Genomic DNA, 22,027 nt, shown 5'->3' on the forward strand with positions numbered 1-22,027 from the left:
TACTATATATATATATATATATATATATATATATATGAAAATACAAAATTAAAATCTTACTATATATATATATATATATATATATATATATATATATACACACACACACACACAATTATATAATATGTATTGTTATATAGTATATATTATTCTATAATATATATAGACATTTATATAATAAATGCTAATACTGAACAGTGAGAATGAGTGCTCTGGTAGATAAATAGTCTTTATTTGTGGGTTAAGAAGACTACCAATAGTTTCATATTAAGAAGGATCACTTTTTTAATGCCATTCTTGGGTCTTTTTAGCTGTGTGACAAAGAGCCCCATCTTCCATAAATAGTCTTCTTTAATCATTTCACCATTGGAGAAAATTGGAAGGAGTCTTTTCTGCAATATGGACGCATATTTATCTGAGTTTATGTTTCCATCACACTCCACCAGCTCTGATTGGCCATTGCTTCAAATTGCTCCCCAGACCATTTCAGAATAGCTACCTTGTTTCATTGTTGGTGGCAATCTTTTCATGTTAAATTCTTTATCACAGAGTCTCCAGACCCACACTCAACTACTGTCAGAAAATATAGCAAATCTGAACTCATCAGAAAATATGATAGTGTCCCAAAACGCTAACAGCCACTTCACTGCTAAGTCAGAGGCCTTGCAATGAGGATTATCCTCCACACTTAACAAAGCAAATGGTCCTGTCAGGGTGCTCTGGTCGACCTGGGCAATGTGACATGGACTCCTTCCCCTCGCTGATGAATTGCACAATCACTCTATTAACTGTAGAAAGCAGGGGCATAACGTTTTCTGTGATTTTACACTAAGTTCACTTACAGATTGACCCACAATATGACCTCTATGAAATTTGGACAGTTCCAAGGCATCTTTTGCACATGGCATAATTAAACAGTCACATATAGAACCCAAAACATAAAAATGTCAATTAAAAAAAAATGCAAACCTTTTTCAAGTTAAAATAAACAAAACAAGATTTTATAGCATGTCTATTTACTTTTGTCATGGATGTGTATATAAATATGTATATATAGCCATGTGATTGAGTCTGAAAGCCTATAGGTCAATTCAGGATATTAAAAAGTTTTCTCACATGTACAAATTATAAGTGTGGGTAGTTTTAAATGCACTAAATTAAAGTAAAGTTAATAGTAATTGTTTAGTTCCAGGATATCCTTGATTGTGGGTTAAATGCACTTCAGCTATGATTTTCTGTTGTTTTTAAATACCTAGAATTACACTGAGTAATGTATTCTTCCTATTTTAAGATGATAGGATATGGTCGTTTGAGGGAGATTTTGGCTATTTATTGCAGCTCAAGCAACCACATAGAAGATCAGTGACTCAAATCAAGATAATTTTTCTGAAAGAAGTTATTAGAAATGAGAAAGAGTTATCAAAGGAAATCTCATACTCTTTTCTTGTTATCAACATAGTCTTTTGGTCTATATTCAATGTGAGAATACTCTATCATAGCTGCTCATGCTGGGGTTCCAAGCCATTAATTTGATTAGTTTCGTCTCTAGCCCTCGTTCTGTAAAGTTGAGTTTACAACCTCTCTCTCCTTCATCACCAAAGAGAAACAAGTATACCCATCACAGAGTTTCTTATTTTCTCCCATAAACAGTGTGACCCTAATTTGGAACTTACCGCGGATATCACTCACAACTTAGGACACTGCATGAAGCATTTCCATATCTCCAAGACAGGTAACATTTCTGATTGTCTGCTAAAATCTCTTGTCTTCCTGTCTCAAAAAGAATAGAGACATCACCAATGACAAACTTCTTTATCATTTTGAGTGACTTAATCTGTCTATTAACAGCTAATAATTTTTTTTTTTTAGCGCTAGAGCAATTATTTTTTCTTAAGTTACAAACCAGTGGTCATAGAGAAAGCTTTGTTGCTCATGACAACAAGGCTTTTGGCTATACCTGTACAAGAGTCCCTTACATAAGTTGTTTATTTTTTGGCTCCATTTACCTTTCATTAAACTGACTAGGAATCCTCAACATGGTCACTTGACCTGTTGGTCAACTCACATTCTGCTAACTTAAATAAGTAAAGGACAGACTGGATAATGTAGAATTAGGATGATTACAGCTTGTATTCTTTTACTGGTAGGTTTGCTTGATCAGGGTTGACCTGGAGGTAAATAAAACAAGACCTAATCTCTTATATTGGAAGTTTCTTATCAAACCATGTATCAACAGGGCTTTCTCCCCTGTCCAATTCCATCAGGTTAGATGAACCTACCTCAGAGTTCAGTTATTGCTAATATCACACTCCTATCAGCTCCCACTCATTTCTTAGCATTTTTCTTATGAGCTTCATACATATTCCCCAAACAATGGCCCTGTAAATGAACATTTCAAAACTGTAAGGGCACAATCACTATATATAGCAAGAAAATGCATATACATCATACTTTCCCTTCTAATGAACAACAGTATACAGCTAAAGCTTATACACTCTCGACAAACTCTTGACCTCTGGTCACCTTTCATAACAACAACAACAACAACAACATATCTATAATATAGTGAAGAGCTAGTCAAGACTGCATCTCAAAGGCTAAGCTCCCTGTTTGGGGGCTATAAATTATTTCAGCTTTAAACAGCTGCTGACCTTATGATGTACAAGTGCATCTTTGTATTGCTCACTTAATTGGTTCAGTACTGCTGCCACTCACAAGCATGTCAAGAGAAAGGCCACACAACTGGTAGATGGTAGACAAACCTTTACTCACCAACACATGACCACTCACTCACTCACTAATCTAGTGTTTATTTTTCCTTCCTTCTCTCACCCTCTCTCCCGCTTACTGCAACAACAATAGTTTCTGTTAGTCTTGCACTATAAGCATTTCTCTCTCTCCTTTTTTTTAAAGGATCTACTAAAGACAACTAGTTAGAGTACTATTTCTCTATAAGGGTTTTGGATTAGTGATTATGTATTTATGTATATGAAGAGAGAGGAAGGTTAGCTAGTGAGAGAGTGGATTATGCTCTTTCTGTACTGATGCATATGTTTTACAAGCACATGGAAAAGGAAGCAGGATTCTGCAGCTACATGCAGCTTGAAATTTGATCTATTTTAAAGTGAAAATTCTAAGAGTTGTATTTTACTGCATCAATAAAAGTTGTCCTCAGATATTCTGCTCCTAAGAAAGGCCTTAAAATTAAAGGGAGTGAACTGTCAGGTACTGTTGAAATATTTAAAAATACGTATTACATAATATATATATATATTTTTTTTTTACATTATTACTTCATAGTAAAAAAAAATATTGTATGAAGCTACCTAATTTTTTTCTTTCTTTTTTCACTATGTTACTATTTATCTTGTTTCTTTCCTTTACTTTTTCACTTTGAAAATACTGATAATATACAATTTTTTTAAACATTCTAAAAGTTATTGTTACTATCAAGGCAGTGGATAGGTGAATAAGTAAAGTTTTGGACAAATGCGTCTCTATATTTGTTACTTTACGTTTGGAGTTCGAATCCCGATTGTTTAGTTTCATTCTTACTGGAGTCATTTAATCACTAATATTTCTTCAAAATATGTATCCTTGTGCCTGTATAAAATTGTTTTTCTTTTAATAATTGTTTCTGATTTACGTACAAGGCCTGCAATTTTGAGGGGAGGTATAAGTCGATACCACCAACCCTAGTTCTTGTCTGGTGCTTTATTTTATCGACCCCAAAGAGATGAATGGCAACGTTGACATCCGCTGGATTTGAACTCTGAGCGTATAAGAATCACGATCAAATACCGAAAGGCATTTTTTTTGCCGACACTCAAACTATTTCTACCAATTCACCACCCTAATAATAACAATAAAGATTCTTTCTACTACTGACAAAAGGCTTGAAATTGTGTGGGAGGTGGGGCAGTCGATTACATCGACCTCATTGCCCTACTGGTACTTATTTTATCGACCCCGAAAGGATGAAAGGTGAAATCGACCTCGATAGGATTTGAACACAGAACGTAAAGACCCGGGAGAAATGCCGCTAAACATTTTGTCCGATGCGCTACCGATTCTTGCAATTCGCAATAATAATAACAATCCTTTCTACGAAAGGCACAAGGCCTGAAATCCGGGGGGACGGAACTAGCCAATTACATCGACCTCATTGTTTCACTGGTACTTAATTTATCGACCCCGAAAGGATAAACGGCAAAGTCGACCTCGGAGGAAAATAATAATAATAATAATACTGCAGCGAGTGAAGTAGCAGAAATGATAGTGTCAGCGTAGCAGTGTTTTTAATTTAATCCTTACACATTCTGTGTTCAGATTCCATCAGGTCCACTTTGGCCTTTTATCCCACCAGGGTTGATGATAAAATAAAATACTAAACAGGGAGTCAACTGAATCAATCACCTGTGACGCCGCTACAAGTGTAGGTACATGTGCACCACGAGAAGTCATCATCGCTATAATAATTGTTGGCCGAGGAAGATAGAATAATATCAACTGCATACTTTATACACGCTCGGTAAACTCCCTGTTTTCAGTGTAACTTTTATTAGGTTTGACTTTACTTTTATCTCTGCAGGTTATATATAATAAATACCTTAATATTGTGAAGTTGGTTTAATTAACTTTACTCTTTGCAATTGTACGTGACTGAAAGAAATAATTATTACTATTCTTATTCGAGTAGTGGAAATTTTTACTTTTTCATTACTTTTTACAGTTAAGTAAAAACCAACAAATTTATACTTTAAATGCAATGTGTGTGTGTGTGTGTGTGTATAAATTATGTATTCAACTAGATAGATGCAAGGCGAAAAATAAATGTAAACAATTTCATTTCTAGTATTTGATGAGTATTACCTTTGATGAGTATTACCTTTCTCATCGTGTGTGGAGAACCGTGTACCCGTGTATGTATGTTATGTATGTGCGCGCGTGTATATATATATAGATGTACGTGTTGTGTGTGTGATTTTTAGGTGGTTTTCTTTTTCTTTTCTTTTTTCTAATTCGGTGTGAAATACCTTAACTAACATAAATAATTAGTCATTAAAATATATAGTTCTGGACTATCTATTGTAATGAATAGTCATACCTTCACACAGACTAATTTAATCTTATGATCAGTGTGTTTACAAATGTGTTTAGTAGGATCTAGAAAAAGTGACACAAACATTTAGTCAAACAGCTGTTCATTAACTGCAATGTATCAACAGTTGTACGTTCATAGTTTGTTTTTACACATTGACCAGCAAACATGACAAATTAAAAAAAAAAAATGTCCTCCACATATATTAGCACTTGATTTTGGAAAGACTGTACACTCCCTCGTTCACCTTGTTGGCCTAGAATCAGTTTGCACTGCACAGAATTAGCTATGCAATCGTACTGCTCACACATTTTTAACTGTTGATCTCGCCGAACACACTCCTTGCTTTTAACTGCATTAACAAGCCAATGGCCTACTTTTGCAGGAATTGTTAAAAGTGCACCTGACCTGTCAGTAGCAGTGGTGGAGTGGGCAGGCAGGCAAGCAGGATAGCTAGCTGGGGATGGGCTGGATGGTTGGTTGCCTAAATGAATGCAAGCCACCCAGTAAGAGTACAGATAACCGCATAATTAACCATGCAGCAGCAGCAACAGTAGCTGTTGCTGCTTGCATGGTTAAAAAGAAATTGCTTTATGTGTGCAGCAACACTACTGTCAACAACAAGTCTATACACAGCAGTAGCAGCAGTTAGAGTCTCTGCTGCATCATCACAGTTTCTGCCCTGCTCACGGAGGAAGCATATTAACCTGACTGAGCAACTTAACAATGCTTATTCACTTGCCTTCTGCCCAGCTGCAAACCTTTCATTGCAAAGCAAGGCAATAAGTAGTCCTGATCAACACACTAAGAAAAAAAAAATAATCTCGAATATTTTCATTATCAATCATCTTTTTCAGTAAATCTCAACTCTGTATTCATGTTCTGTTTCTATTAGTTGAGGGGTAAGTAAACACTTAGCAACAAATTATTAACTTTCTTTCTTGATGTATAGTTTCTTGTTTTTTTTTATTGATCTTTAAAAAATGGAATTGATAATGGTTGTATGTGTGTATAAGCGCGTGCGTGTGTATTTGTATATATATATATATATATATATATATATATATATGTATATATATAAACTTTCTGACTGATTTTGTCACTGAATGTTACTCAGTAAACTCTCTTGTTAGTGTTGTTATCTACTTTTTTTCCCCTTCCTCCTCTTACTACCTACTCTATTCCTAGCATATCAATAGATTGTTTAAATTTCGCTTGGTCTCTTAGTCCCCGATACTTTTTGTCTGAATTCTTTTTCGTTTGTTTCTTCTTCGTTTTTTTCTGTTTATTTTTTTCTTTTTAAACATGTCATGTCTCATACTGACATTCCACTAAAACAGTTATTTGTAGTCTACTTTGAATATATAGTTCCACTCTGGAAACCAGCCTTACAAATAAAAGCTCGTTTTCTCAGAACTCTCAACTAGGTTGTTGTAATGTGTAAAAGATAAGTTTTTTTTTAGCCTATATATTTTACTTTATGAGAATAACATCTACGTGTTTCCAGTGAACTGTTTATAAAAAAAAAAAAGAAAAGAAAAAACTGAGTAGGGCCAGGGTTAGTGTTTTAAGGTGTGGGTATAGATGAAGAATTGGAAATGAAGAAACTGTAACACACATGCACACGTGTCTGCTCTACTTACTTCCTGTAATTATCTGATGCTGTTACATAACAATTACTAATTTGGGGGTCTCTCTCTCTTTCCCTCCCTCTCTCCTCTCTTTCGTACACCCAATTACTTTCATTCAACATCAAAGGAAAAGAGAATCCAAATTATTTTTGCTTCGTTTTTATTTTTGTTTAATCCGTACCTTTCATAAATATTTTGTTTACCTGTTTAGTGCCTAATAATTTCAGGTATATTTGTAGTTATAATGTAATTTAACCAGGACTATTTTCTTTGGGCAAAAAAATACTTTTAGATCCACTCACTATAGTTACGTTAATAATAACATTTTCAAATATTTATTTAACTAGATTTTTTAAAGATGTATATCGTTTTAATGAAAAGAACCTTCTCTAATTTAAGTATTTAGGAGTGTTATTTAATTTACCTCTAAACATGACATGTGGGAGTGTATGAACCAGAAATGTTTTTGTTACAATTTTATTTGACCGGATATTTTCCAAACTTTGCAAATTCAACTTTTTGCTTGCTAATTATATACTCACTGGTTAAAAATATGCTAATCATTTAATTAGTGCTATATTTTCATGTGTAGTTTTAGTTGTTTTGGGGGAGGGGGGATATGTCACTGTTTTATCTGCACACACACCAAAAACAAAAAAAGGGAAAAAAAAAAAATTTTTAAAAAACAAAACTTTCTCTGTTAAGAAAATTCTGTGCTTTGTTTACTGGTGGTAGCAAAAAGTGTTCTCAGTTGTCCAGCAGTCAGCTGATCAACTTTCTTATTGCTGTTGGTGGTGGTTGTTGTTATAGCTGATGCTACTTGTATCTGAATGCTTCCACATTACATGAAAAGAATTTAGTGATCAACATTTTAACAAATGTTCACACAAGTCTAAATAATATGCTGAAAGAAATTTGATATTTAGCAAAAAAAAAAAAATAAATAAATAAATAAGTACATTTGAATTAAGTTGAAGGTTTAATAAACAGAACCAGCTGTTTGTGATGTGTTTGAAATAAACTGACCTTTTTTCTACACTTAGAAAAAAAAAAAAAAATTCAGTAAATTTTTTTTTACCGTCAGAGTTACTACAATATCTGGAAGCATTATATTGGAACGTTTAAAAAAATATACCTTAATCATACAGTAAGTTTTTCTTTAAAAAAATAATTTCTTATATGATTTAGAAACTTTTGATTAAAAAAAAAAAGTAAATACATCTTAAAAGCAGATTCATTGAACTAGTTTTATTTCTGTGCTATTAAAAATGCTATTAACTTGTTTTTTTTATTCCCAATGCAAAAACAAGTTTGAAAAGAAAATATCATCATATACGAGTAGTGAGAGAGATATAGTAATTTAAAGGCTTCTACACTTGGTTGATAATGTTACCGAGTGGTTACAAATCAGTTTTACACACTCGGCGTAAGTTATTTTAGATAAGGTTTGAAACAAAATTTACTTTTCATACATAGACTATTTCTATACCTACATAAGCAAGCACACTTGTGTGTGTGTGTGTGTGTGTGTGTGTAATAGCTTCTGACAGTAAAGAAAGGGTTTTTATAATCAACATGAAAATATAAGTACTTTTGTAAAAATCACGAAAAATCGTTGTTTCATTATTTAGAGTTTTAACAAAAGAGCTATGCACACTCATACACTAGCAGACGAAGTAAATTTTCTGTAAGCTTAGATTGGTTAATTTACTCTCGTATACAGGTTTAGGCACTGTCTTATTTTCATTTCGTATTTGTTTTTCTATATTTGCACGAGGTTAATGCTTTTGCTTCGCTTGATTTATCCATTTCTAAGCTGCATAAACGATGTGTTTAAGTAGATTGAAAATGTTTCGAAGTGGATGCCCTTCTTGATGTTGTGAGGAGGAGACGAATAAAACTGTTGATGGCAACAATTGTTAATAAAACTGAGCAATGAAGTAATATAAATACAGAGGAGTTACACTAATATTATGCAACAATAGTCTGCAGAACATTAGTAATATCTTAAACTGCTGCCACATGCAACTGTTAGATGCATGTAGATATATGCAGCTAAATGGTTTCCATCTATTTCTTATTAGTTCTTGAAAACATGACATCTTTTTTTTTTTGTTTTGTTTTTATGCTTAGTATTAAGTGGGATGGTCTAAAACTAGTATGGACATTTGTATTTTGTTAAAGGGAGTGTTTTTAGAGCCAGATGTTTGCTAAACTAGAGTGGCTCCTATTTTTCTATGAGCAAGACCAATTTAGCAGAGTGATGTGCCTTCCCTGTAGATCATAACACAACGACTGTTATGAGGCTTGAACTCAAGTACGTTTGACCAGTAATGCAACTCCTTACTTTGGAAAAAATAATCCTAAATGCTCAGTTTTTTTTAAGATCTATCCATTGACTTTAAAAAAATTAATTTATCAACATTCCTCTATACTTGTCTTGCATTTTATGAAAGTTTAAATTTGAAAATTATTTTGTCATTTCCTGACATAATAATTTCAATGTTGGCACCTGTTCCTTTTACCGGAGCATGTCTTCTGTTGTCAGCTTCAACCTTTTCCATTATAAAAGTTTTTCCTCACTCAAAAAAACTTTCCATCGCTAATTTTTATGACTTCCTCGTACAGCAATCCATATCACACACACACACACACATTTTTTTTAATATGGTGTGTTCTCTGGAATAATAGCATGAATCAAGTCTGTGAATGTATCCAGGTAGTTCATTTACTTGACTAGTTCTCTTAGGAAAGTTATGATGATTATCACAATTCTGTTATCTCTACCCCTTTGATGTCAAAAGGGATGATCACCTGTTGATGAATATCTTTGCTGATAAATAGTCAAGCAGCTGACTATTATATATCATTGGGCTATTTCTTTCAAAGAAATATGTCTTTTGGTTCCCATGGACTTTTTTCAACTTGGCTGAGTTTAGTCATTTTCCCAAATTTACATTGCATACTCAGTGGTATGTTTATTCTTCTTCAGTTTTTCTGTCTTCCATGGTTCACTGCCATCCACTAATACCACACTTTTCACAAATACATCTCTTAATAATAAAGTAAATCAGTTGTTTTATGGTTTCACTCAACTTAGAAATCATAAAATATGTGATAAAGGCACTATATAATAGTTTATTTTCCAAAGCAACTATTCAAGTGTTTTTTTTCTAAAACTTAATCTCTCTTAATTTGAATTATATCTTCAATATACTATTATTGAACTTTATCATCAGTTTCTACTATTATATAAAATATCATCTCAGTATTTTTGTATTGTTTTTGTGAATTTAATTCCTGATCTGTTTTGTTAAGTTCTTCATGACCTACTAAGAAATCTTGTAATATAAGTTAGATTTCAGAACAAAACAGTACCATGTCAACATGTTTCTAGTACAACATTTCATAATTCTTGGAAAATATATAAGTTCAGGTACTTAGAGGATATCACTCTATTAAATGTTTAATGGGTGGAGTGATTAACAAAACTAAATAACTGCACTGGTCAAGGTATGACTGCTGGAAATTTTGGCAAAATGTTATCAATGTAATCCTCAAATTTTGTAAGTTCCAAGCAGTAATCAGTAAAGTTTTTGAAAATATCTTTAGTTTTCAAAACTAAGAGCAGCTAACAGTGGGGAAGGGTGTCCGTCTATTATCATATTTTGAACAAATATACTTTACGTTAAGTATTTACATGAAACCCAGGGAGCCAACTCTTGCTGTAAAATTAAAATATGGCTTTACTGCATGAACAAATTACAAATAATTTATTTAGTATGCACAAAATATTTCTAAAAGATCAAAAAGTTGTTTAATGTGCATGAAGTGATTTTTACAAATCTGTTTCATCTCACAGGATCTCAGAAAGGGATCTTTCTTCTAGTATCTATTTATTTAGAAGTTGACATACCCCCCAGTGATAATTAACAAATATAAATCATTCTTTGTATCTGATTATATTCAGAGACAACTCATTAGTTAATGTCATATATATAGCTGTCAACAAAGTCAGTATAAAACTTAATTTTTTCTGAAAATAATTTCAAACAGAATACTTTTAAAGTTTCTTCATTAGTTCAGATCTTATATCAACTGAACACTTAGGTCCTACTTATTAGTTGGTTTTATAAAATATTAATAATACAGAATATTTTACTCTAAATTATCTTATTTTTATTTATTTAAATCACAAATAAAATAAAGTAAAATAATTTTTTTTTAATTAAAAAAAAAACCTAACATTTAAGTATTAGTTTTTAAAGAAATTCTATTATATTTTTCTATAAAGTTTTACAGCCATTTTCCTTGTGGTAGCTTGTTGCACATTTTCTACCATTCAGTTAAACAATGAGTACGGTCCCTATATATTTTCCTTTGATTTGGTTGCTTGTCTTAGGTGTGAAATACTATAAGTTTTGACTATAAATACTCAACTTTTAACCATACAGTATCGTCTTCTTATCTTTATTAAAGCATAAGTGAATGTCTTATGGCTGAATTAAATACTTAATTACAATACTTTATATATACACTCATACAAATTGGTCAACATCAAGTTGTTTATTAAATTCGTTTTATGGCATGCAGTGAAACAACTGCTACTTCAGCAACAGTCAAACTGTTACTGAAATATTTCATGACCCTAAATACAAAGATGTGCCCCGTTGACATAGTTTTAGAAAACAAAATCTTGAGAACTCTCTGAAATTATACAGTCCTAACATTTGTTGTGTAGATGAAAATTATGAGAACATGAGAAATAGGAGGGGTTGTTGTTCCCTTTGTACTTTTTTATTTTTAACCGTTTTACATCTATTTTTCCATGCTGTTATAAGTAGATAGTTTTTCTTGGAGCATTTGTTATATCTTATCTGGATACTTTTCTAAATGTTAAATATGTACATTTTGAAATTATTTAATATTGACAATTAGCTAATTACCCATTGGAGAACATGATATATCGGTAGAAATGATTATTGACAAACTATTACATGTAAAGGTTGCTAGTTTTAGTTTCTGCACGGAAGTACATAAAGTTGTTTTGTAGTCATTATAAAACACATAGGGTGTAAGTAGAATAACTGTGATCTACAGAATCATTGCTCCTAGCTGAATACTTCGTTGTGTCATTTAATATGCAATGGTTAATTGTATAGAGGCAACACTGCAGGCTGGACATGTACTATCTCTATTGTTCAATCCATTTCTGTAGATGCTGGTGTATCCACAACTTAGCAGGTAAGGGGGATTTAGTTAGTGCATGACAGTTGCTGTTCCACTCTACTTATTTTTAGTGGTATGCATCTGGGGTTAATGAGGGTATTGATAAGGCTGTTATTTTTATATGCATTTGTGTGTTGTGTTTTTCTGGGCCTGGATAGCAGAGATTTGTGGTGATAGCTAGAACATGTGTGATACCCTGTGGATCTGACATTTTGGTCCCTGAGGAGAGAGAGATTTTAGCTGTAGAAGATAAAGTTTGTGATTGTTCTCCATGCAGAGGTGTGTAAAATAAGTATTTATGACACAAGGAGAAGTGAATTTTGTTGTTTTTAAGTAGAGCCCTTCATTTGTGTCTAATTACTATTTGTTTATAAACTATTGTCTTATTAGCTATCGTAACTTTCTTAAGGGAGTCTTCTTTCCATATGACTCTGATAACATTTAAAATTCAATAGATTCTACAAGGAACCTTCTTCTTCTCTACATTGGTGAAGCTAATATTTTGGATTTGTCTACCTATATTGTTGACCATGTATTTGATTACTAGCTTATACATAGATCCCAAGTAGAGATTTCACCTATATATGACTGCTATGTGATACTCAACCTACTAGAAACAACAGCTAATTCTCTCACAAATTATACTTTACTTTCTTGAATAAGTGACTGCACTATTTAGTCTGTAACAACTTTAACCCTTTCGTTACTGTATTTATTTTGAGATGCTTTGTGTTTCTTTCAATTATTTTAAATATAACAAAGAATTTAGTAAAATAGTTTAGTTATCATTCAGATAGTGTTAGGAACATAAATTGTGACTAAGGTTTGGTGGAAGAATTTAATTCAAAACTTATGAAACATTTGTACTCAGAGCCAGAGCTGGTTTCAGCCGGGTTGGTAATGAAAGGGTTAAGGTTTGCTTAAACAGGACTGACTTGAGGCTGAACAAAAAAGACATCTGTTACCCTTCAAAAATAAAACAAAATCAGAGAAATACTCTGAATTTGTATTCATTATATATATTCATTATCTTTTTATACATTATATCAGCTGTTAAATTTTAATTAGGCAAGCAGAAATAAATTAAAACAACAAATAGGCATTTGTTGTTCATATTACATCAGTGTGGTAAAATATTTAAATATTTCTACAATTATATGCAGTATCTCTATTTTCAAGTTATATTTTCAAGCTCAGGTGTGGCTGTGTGATTAAGAAGTTTGCTTACTAACCATGTGGTTTTGGGTTCAGTCCCGTTGCATAGCACCCTTGGCAGTCTTCTACTATAGTCTTGATCCAGCCAAAGATCATGAGTGGATTTAGTAAGTAGAAACTGAAAGAAATCCTGTTGTGTGTGTGTGTGAGAGACTCTGTCATGACATTGTTTGTTAGTTGTAAATGAGTCTCACTGTCATACAAGAGGAGACCTGTTTGCAGTCTATGATGAAAACATGTTCAATCAAATAGGGGTTAAGTATTGCTTTGCTTGGAAACAGGTGAGGCTTGATGACAGGAAAAGCATCCAGCTGTAGAAAATCCACCTCAGTGAATTCTGTCAACCCATGCAAGTGTGGAGAAGTGGATATTGAAATGATGATGATATATGTTTAGTTAAGCATATGTATATATGCATGTGCATAATTTTTATGTTTGTTTACATTTACATCAGTCATTGTATTGCAGCCATGCTGGAGCACTGCCTCGACAGGTTTACTCAAAGACCTCAATCACAGTACTTGTTTTTAAGTCTGGTACTTATTCTGTTGGTCTCTTTTGCCAAACTGCTAAGTTATGGAGATGTAAACAAACCAACACTAGTTAAGCATATACACACATACACACAACAAACACAACATACACACACATACATTTGTGTATGTATGATGGGCTTCAACACAGTTTCTGTCTACCGAACTCATTCCCGAGGCATTGGTCAACCCAGGGCTACAGTAAAAGATACTTGCCTATGGTGCTGTGCAGTGTGACTGAACCCAAAACTATGTGGTTGCAAGGCAAGCTTTTTAACCACATAGCTATGCATGCCCATCTGTTGATAGCTTTGCATTTATATCTTTTATTCTTGATACTTTTGCATTTTGTAATATTATAATCATAATTCTGAATTTTAGGATTCTTCCATTTAACTTAGACTTGATGAGTCTGTAAGCAAACACTCCATTCTGATTTTCGTTTTTTGGTCTGTATAGTTCCTTGCGCTGTGTTCTAAGATACAGGGGAAAAAAAGTTCTAATTCTACTTGTCCAAACTTCAGCAGGGGCTGCACATTGCTAGTTTGAACTTTCTTGTCTCATCAATAACTTTAGACTATTCTGTTTTGGATTGCTTATATCTGTATCGATTCATTCACTGCAGAACTTTCCACTTTCTTTTAGGTGTTTTATATGGCTCTTTTCTAATTACTTTTATTTTGATATTTGAATCACTTTGCACTTGATTTGCTACATTATTTACATTTGATGGATATTTGTCCTCATCTTGTTTGTTGTTAACACGACATTTTGGCTGATATACCCTCCAGCCTTCATCAGGTGTCTTGGGGAAATTTTGGACCTGGGTTCTCATTCTTAAGGTATTTTTCAATGTTGTTGTTATCATTATTATTATTATTCAGGTCACCTGATGAAGGCTGGAGGGTATATCAGCCGAAATGTTGTGTTAACAACAAACAAGATGAGGACAAATATCCATCAAATGTAAATAATGTACATAATTCCTCATCTCTTAAATATAGAATTGTACTCGATTTGCTGTTGTTTATTTTCATCCCTTAATTTAACACTTCAGTCTCATTGCATCCAGTATTGTATGCTTGTTTTTCTAATGATTCTTAGTTCTGATAATACATCCTTCAAGTTCATATTATCCTTGAAACACAGAAACAAGCTTAATGCATCTATGCACGCATGTATACATACACACACACTCACATCACAACCATTTGTATGCACAGTAAAATTTATCTAAACTCCTTACCCATAAAGGAGCCTTTACATCAGGAGTTCTCAACCATTTTCTATCTATGGACCCATTTGATTATTTTATTCTGGTGGACCCCCCCCCCCCCCAATAGCCATTCAATATTTAAAAACTAGTTTTACAGAAACTTCCTTCAAAATTCCTATTTTGTTTCTCACACATTCTCTTGTGTAGGTTGAGCTATGTAAAATGTTTGAGAAAGAAACCTAACAGGTTCTTGCAATACATACCAATACATCTAAAGCAAAACTTCTTCAGGGGTCCTTAAAATACTATTGTGGGTCCCCATTTAACTATTTTATTGTGCGTGTGTATGTGTGTCCCCGGAAATCTTATATGGACCCTGGTTGAGAACCACTGCTTTACATGGTCACTCAAACTGCTAGAAAAAATAAGCAGCCAAATTTCCCTCAGGTGTGGGCTGTGTGATTAAGAAGCTTGCTTCCCAACCATGTAGTCTTGGGTTCAGTCCCACTGTGTGCTTACCATGGGTAAGTGTCCTCTACTATATTTCCTGGCCAATCAATGCCTTATGAGTGGATTTGGTAGCTGGAAACTGGGAGAAGCCCACTGTGTGTGTGTGTGCGTGTGTATGAGAGAGAGAGAAAGACATACACATATGTATAGCTAAAAACGTGAAGGCCACATTGAATTATGTGCTCTTAGATATACTATGTCTCAAAATTCATACAGGTTGGTCATACCTATAATGCTTTTGATCATTGCTCTGCTTGATTAAGTATGTCCTAGAGCTAAATAACCTTGTATATATGAGGAACACTATATCATTACAGTCTTTTATGAACTCACCCATGTCATGTTCAGTCATCTCCAAAACATGTTTAACAATTTCAGTATCCAGAAATGCTACAAGAATATCATCTTAAATGTTTTATCTTCCTTAACTCAATCAAATAAGTATACCTACTCAGCAAAATGCTTGTAACATTCGTTGCTTCACTAAGTTGAAACTCTAAGCTTGGTTACCACTTCTAATAAATACTGGGGATATTACTTAGCAACTGAGTAGACTTTACCTCTACCACACCTGTGTATGAAATGTTTTATCATATAACAGATCTGACAGCAAAATTCAGATTTAACAAGGTGCAGGTGTGGGCTGTGTGATTAAGAAGCTTGCTTCCCAACCATGTAGTCTTGGGTTCAGTCCCACTGTGTGCTTACCATGGGTAAGTGTCCTCTACTATATTTCCTGGCCAATCAATGTCTTATGAGTGGATTTGGTAGCTGGAAACTGGGAGAAACCCACTGTGTGTGTGTGCGTGTGTATGAGAGAGAGAGAAAGACATACACATATGTATATGTGTGTGTACTCTTTATTTAGAGTTTAAATGAGCAACATCATCATGCAAATGATGTTATTGGTTTCCAGTTTTCTGTGAAAAGAAAATGTCAGTTCATAGGGAAATATCACCTTTCTTGGAAACAGGTTAGGCATCTGGCCATAGAAAACTGTCTTCACAAATTCTGACTGACAGATTCAAGCATAGCAAAGTGGAAGTTAATATATATGTAAAGAAGTGTACTGTATGGTCCCAGATCAAATTAAATGAAAGTATACCTAAGTGATAAAAATTTGTAGCATCAGTTACTTTTTTTCCATCATCACATTTGTCTTATTTTTGAGTCTATATGAATTACATTTTACTCAATTCATTTTCCTTCTAATTGCAACTTTCTATAAATCTTCTACTTTTCCATGTATTTTACCAATCTATTAAACTGCAACATTCTATATTAACATTGTGTAACTCTTACTCTGTCACTCCTACTTTTTATTCTGTTCCTTATCTTCCTCAAATTAACAAATTAAAAAGTTAATAACTGCATGCTTACCAGGAAACCGGATAGACAATAAGTTACGAATAACTGTCAAGTATGAATTAATTGACATATACCATTGGTTAGTGATCTCAGGATAAGAGCTAGTATGGCTTAAAGACACAAGGCAATCTAGTGAAGGAAGTTGTAACTGAAAAATACTTCTGTCATGTATAAGTTCAAAGAAGTACTAGATGACGCCTCTGATAGAGGAGAAGATAGTAAACAATGGGTACTGCTGCTAGCCACCAGCAGATCCGCTGATGGATCAAAGTTTGAACTGGGCAGAGAATGACATGGAGAGGGAATAGTATAGTACTCATAAAGATTAAGAGGCATGCCTGGAGAGAATAGAAGAACAGTGAGGAACAATGAATGATATCAGGTAGCTCTAGCTACCCAATATTGTTCATTATTCACCACCTTTCTTCAAGACATTGAGCAAAATGAGAAGCTGAAGTGATTTGCCAATGTTCTGCACCAAGGTGAAAAGCAGAGAGAGTGTGTCTCACAAGACAGTGTGTCAGCATTTACTTTGAGTGATGCTAGGAATAAAGAGATATGGAAATGCTACTACCAGAGATTTCTGAATGAGAAAAAGAATGTTAGAGAGCGAGATCTGTCCCAAGTAGACCCAACAGAAGAGTGAGCTATTGAGGTGCAGAGCTATACAGATGAAAGAGGAATAGTTGTGTAGATGTTGAGAATATCTGGCAGAATAGGCCACACATTAGTTACTCACATAATCTATCAGGTGATACAGGAAGTTATCTCAAATGACTGGTATAGTAATATGATTGTCAACTAATATAGAAACAAAGAAAACTTTATAAAAATGAGTAAATATACAAGGCATCAAATTAATGGGCAAAGGATTAAATGTGCAAAGTGGTCTCCCTCAGTGTTGTATTTCCCTCGGGGGACTCGCAGAGATAACACAACGAGTTGTACAATTTAATTATTACATTTATTATTCAATTACATACAAAGAACGCACTCACCCAAAGTTCGTTATGAATAAACAAGAATCATGTCCGCCATATCTATCAATGACATTTTACTACGACAGTCACACAAGACAACAACAATGAAACAATGAACTCAGACGAACCAAAGTGACACACGGAACGTCAGACGAATTACATATCTAACAGTCCATATAACACTCAGTGTTTGGCCCTCAGCCCTTTCTCTTTATAATAATTCTCTAGGCTAATACAGAAAGAGTCCAACGCTGGTTGACAGTTGAAGTGTTGCAGAATAGTTCTAAACCTGAAACAGGACTTAGAATTGCAAGAACAAAAGGTTCATCCAGCATCAACAAAAGGTTTAGTTAGCAGAAGAGAGCACAGAACTCAGCTACTACATGGAAAGCAATCAATCTTGATTTTTAGAAAAGGAGTAGATGTGAATTCTAAAGTGTATACCCACTATAAACTTATGGATCCTCAAAAGCTTTGTGAGATTTTAGGCAGGTTGTTAGAGAACTTTTATATGTTATAGATGTAGTTAACAGTAAGATCACGTATGAAGTGAAATCTATTATTCACTGAATTTAAAATATCTACGTACAAGAGTCACAGAACATAAATGAGTTAAGATACTCTGATGCTCAATTTTTTAATGAGTATCAGAGGAAATTAGCTGTAGTGTGTAAGAGAAAAAATTGCACTGGTACAGATACTTTGTACATGAAGGAGGACAGATGTATGAAGAAATGTGAAGCAACATAAATAGAAGGAACTTGCAGAAAAGGAAGAGTAAGGGTGAAGTGGTGAATTTTGATCTCTGGATGCTCAATTAATTCTAACAAGTTACAAATTGTTGCTTTTCTAGAGATTAGCCATCTAACCCATGCCAGTTTGTAAAAATGATGTTTGTGAAATAGCATGGTCCCTATATATCTTCTATATTGCATATATTTCTACAGAGAACAATAGATATTTTTGGTGTACTATTGTTTATGGTGAAAAGCTCACCTTTCTCACAGGTAACACCATATTAGTGATTATTTCTAAACTCAAAGTACCACATTGTTTCTTGGATCCAATAATGAGTACCACCAGATCATATTAGTATATCATTTCCGTTTTTGTTTTCTCGATTATATTCCATAGTGTATAGTGGAGCAGATTTGGAATTAAGATTCCTTACATTAGTTTTCAATATAAACTTTGTAAGCATTTTCAATAACCAGGCTTGTTTTGTATAATTATAGACAGTTGTCATAAAAGCTTGAATATTGTTTTCTTCTTCTTTTTAAAGCAACCTTCATCTTATAAAGAAACTCCCTGTTTCCAAATGTGCTTACCAGTTTGTTGCTTTCTGAGTTCACCAACTTCACAGTAGGTATTCAGTAGTGTTTCTTTTTCATTTTTGAAAGTATACTTCCAAAGACTACATAAACAGCTGTATATTGAAATCATGGACTAAATTATATACATTCTCTTACTATTCAAGTTTTGTGACATTTATTGTTGCTTCATTATGTGTTAGATAAATCTTACAGAGTAAACTTATCTGGTGACTGAAAGATGCAAGCGTGGTTATAGGCACAGATTTGGCTGTGTGGTTTAGAACTTAACTTCCCAACCACATGGTCTTGTGTTCAGTCTCACAACATGGCACCTTGGGTAAATTTCTTCTACTATAGCCTCAGGCTGACCAAAGCCATATGAATAGATTTGGTAGACAAGGACTGAAATAAACCTGTCGTGTGTGTGTTTGCTTGTTTGTGTCACCTTGTTTTGACATTGCATTGTTGTTGTAAATGATATCACTATCATACAAGCAGTGTCATTTATTTCCAATATTCTGCAAAAATATGTCTGGCCATGGGGAAATATTGCCTTGCTTGAAAAGAGATAGGTTTGGTTGCATAAAGGGCTTCTGGCTGTAGAAAATCTGACTTCCATGCAAGCATGGAAAATTTGACATAAAAATGATTATAATGATAATGGTTTGTTTTAACTGTGTTGTAGCCATATTCCATTGCTGTCATGGAAGAATTAGGAACATGTAAAATTATGTGTGTGAACCAAACTAAAAAAGAACTTTAACCTACTTCCTTGTTTCAGATCAACAATTATTCCTAAAGGCTCACAAGCAATTATTAAACAATAATTCCAGGTAGAATATCAACTGTAAATCTAGTAATATAGTTTTTCACAAAAATTTTAACTTATTTTCCTCATATATTAAAGAAAAAATAATTTATATATCTAAATCATGTGTTTATTATTTCTGGGCCGTGTTTCTATGTTCCATTATTAGCAGTTCCTGCTCTATGGTAAAAAATTTTGTAATGGGTGGATTTTTTCTCACACTGAAATAATTTTGCAATTTTAGCTTTAAGTTTGTAGCTAAATGTTTGGCATAACTATAGGTATTCATGAATTATTAAACACCTTAGAAATATCTACTAGCTCTCACACACACACACACACACACACACACACCATCATCATCATTGTTGTGTGTCTGCTTTCCATGCTGCTATAGGACAAGTCAGAGGAGTGCATTTCACTCTTGTGTTTCATTTTGGGCTTGGTTTTTATGGCTTGACACCCTCTCTACAGCACAAACTGTACTGGATGCTTTTTCTTCTGTGACACAAGAAGTGTCAACAATACTGAAGTATTCCCACAACCTTATACTTTACAGAGTGTATGGTGGTTATTTTTCATAGCACCACCACAAGAGAGGTCACCGTTTTCTCAACACAACTAAAGAGACTTCTTATTTCCATGTTTCAATTCCTTTGCCTGCTTCTTTACAGAGTATTAGACATGAATGATAGTGACATTGGATGAGTGAAAGGAGTCCTTGGTATTCTGAGGCAGGTGTGTTTATTCAAGGCACAGTGACTCGGGAGATAAAATGACAGATACCCAAGAAAAAAGGAGCGAGTGTATGATGGCAGATAAAGTGAAATGGCATGATCATTGGTAGAACAGGAGAAGAGGGTAAGGTTAGTGTATTAGGCACAAGTGATCCAATGTTGTCTCCTTTTACATAGACTTCAAGGTGGGCTGGAAAGGTTATGTGAAGAGGGTTGTGATTGGAGAATTAGAAAATGGGTGTGTCCTGTATCAATGACTGACAGGAGCATGAGTGAGGGGAAAAACTAACTGAAAGATATCTGGGATAAAATACTCTAAGCTAAAAAAGATGGTGTTCACCTCTTGTTGCTGATTATTGCTTTATTCTCATACACTATAAAGTAACCAACTTTAGTCAATAGTTTGCCCCTCCCAACTATTTTACAATGTTTTGTTGTTTAGTCACAGGTCAGCCTTGATTAAGCAGATCTATGATCAAAAGCATTCCAACAAATGATTATACTGTCTTTTTGTATAACTTGGAATATACTGTCCCATGTGTCTTTCCTTTTAATGACAGTAAGGTATATTTGAAAGGAGTTAAGTTGCTATTTTTAACAGATCAAGTGACTGTATACAAGTTTGCTGTGCCAGTTCAAAACTAAAACTTATTTTGCAAATTAAAACACCTATAGTAGCTTTTAAGATATTTAAGAATAATTTTGTTTTGTTACTCCTATTCTGTTTAATTTTTTTTTTCTAGAAATAATTCTTGATCTTTTCTATCAATCTGCAGACCTATGCTAGTGCTGTGTAAAAAATCACCCATGTTGGCGCCACATAAAAAGCTTCCATGCTTGTTCCACATTAAAAACACCAAGCTGCTCTCTGTAAAGTGGTTGGTGATAGGAAGGGCATCCAACCTTAGAAACCATGCCAAAGCAGACAATTGAAGCCTGGTGCAGCTCTCTGACTTGCCATGTCAAACTGTCCAAGTCATGCCAGCATGGAAAATGGACATTTAAATGATGATGATAATGATGATTTCCATTTCAGTAAATTTCTATCTAATATTGAGTTGAGAATGGCATGTACACTGCTGTTAAAATATTGAAAAACTATTGATCCTTATAATTTTTATTGCTCTTCTTTCTGTCATTGAGTTTTTCTCAGTTGATATAAAAGATAATGGCTATAATGTAAATGCATGAAATATTTATTGACTAAATGGAGAACCTCAACCAGATTCCACATAGGCAAAGAACATGCAAATTTTTCTAGAACAAATGGGGTGGGTGGAATACCCATATTGTCGGCAGAGAGAAATGTATAGATGAAGTAACTGAGACAGTCAGAAGATGTAAAAGGCTAATTAAGCTTTCACTAGTTTAAAGGCAATACAACAG

General features: G+C 33.7%; 1 protein-coding gene across 6 annotated transcripts in view; it reads left to right on the forward strand.

The window, feature by feature from the left end:
- LOC106876440 (zinc finger protein 236) overlaps positions 1–22,027 on the forward strand; it is a 194,159-nt gene that overhangs the window by 50,681 nt on the left and 121,451 nt on the right. For 2 of the 6 annotated variants that reach the window (XR_008264007.1, XM_014924989.2), the window contains exons 1-2: positions 5,400–6,003; positions 19,066–19,145. The gene's annotated coding sequence lies outside the window, so the exon portion shown is untranslated. Of the gene's footprint in view, positions 1–5,399; positions 6,004–7,810; positions 7,880–19,065; positions 19,146–21,417; positions 21,743–22,027 lie in introns of those variants that run through there. The other 4 variants (XR_008264008.1, XM_052967500.1, XM_014924998.2 and 1 more) reach the window with 4 other exon arrangements.

This window comes from Octopus bimaculoides, chromosome 4 (assembly GCF_001194135.2).
Source record: "Octopus bimaculoides isolate UCB-OBI-ISO-001 chromosome 4, ASM119413v2, whole genome shotgun sequence".
Classification (NCBI taxonomy): domain Eukaryota; kingdom Metazoa; phylum Mollusca; class Cephalopoda; order Octopoda; family Octopodidae; genus Octopus; species Octopus bimaculoides.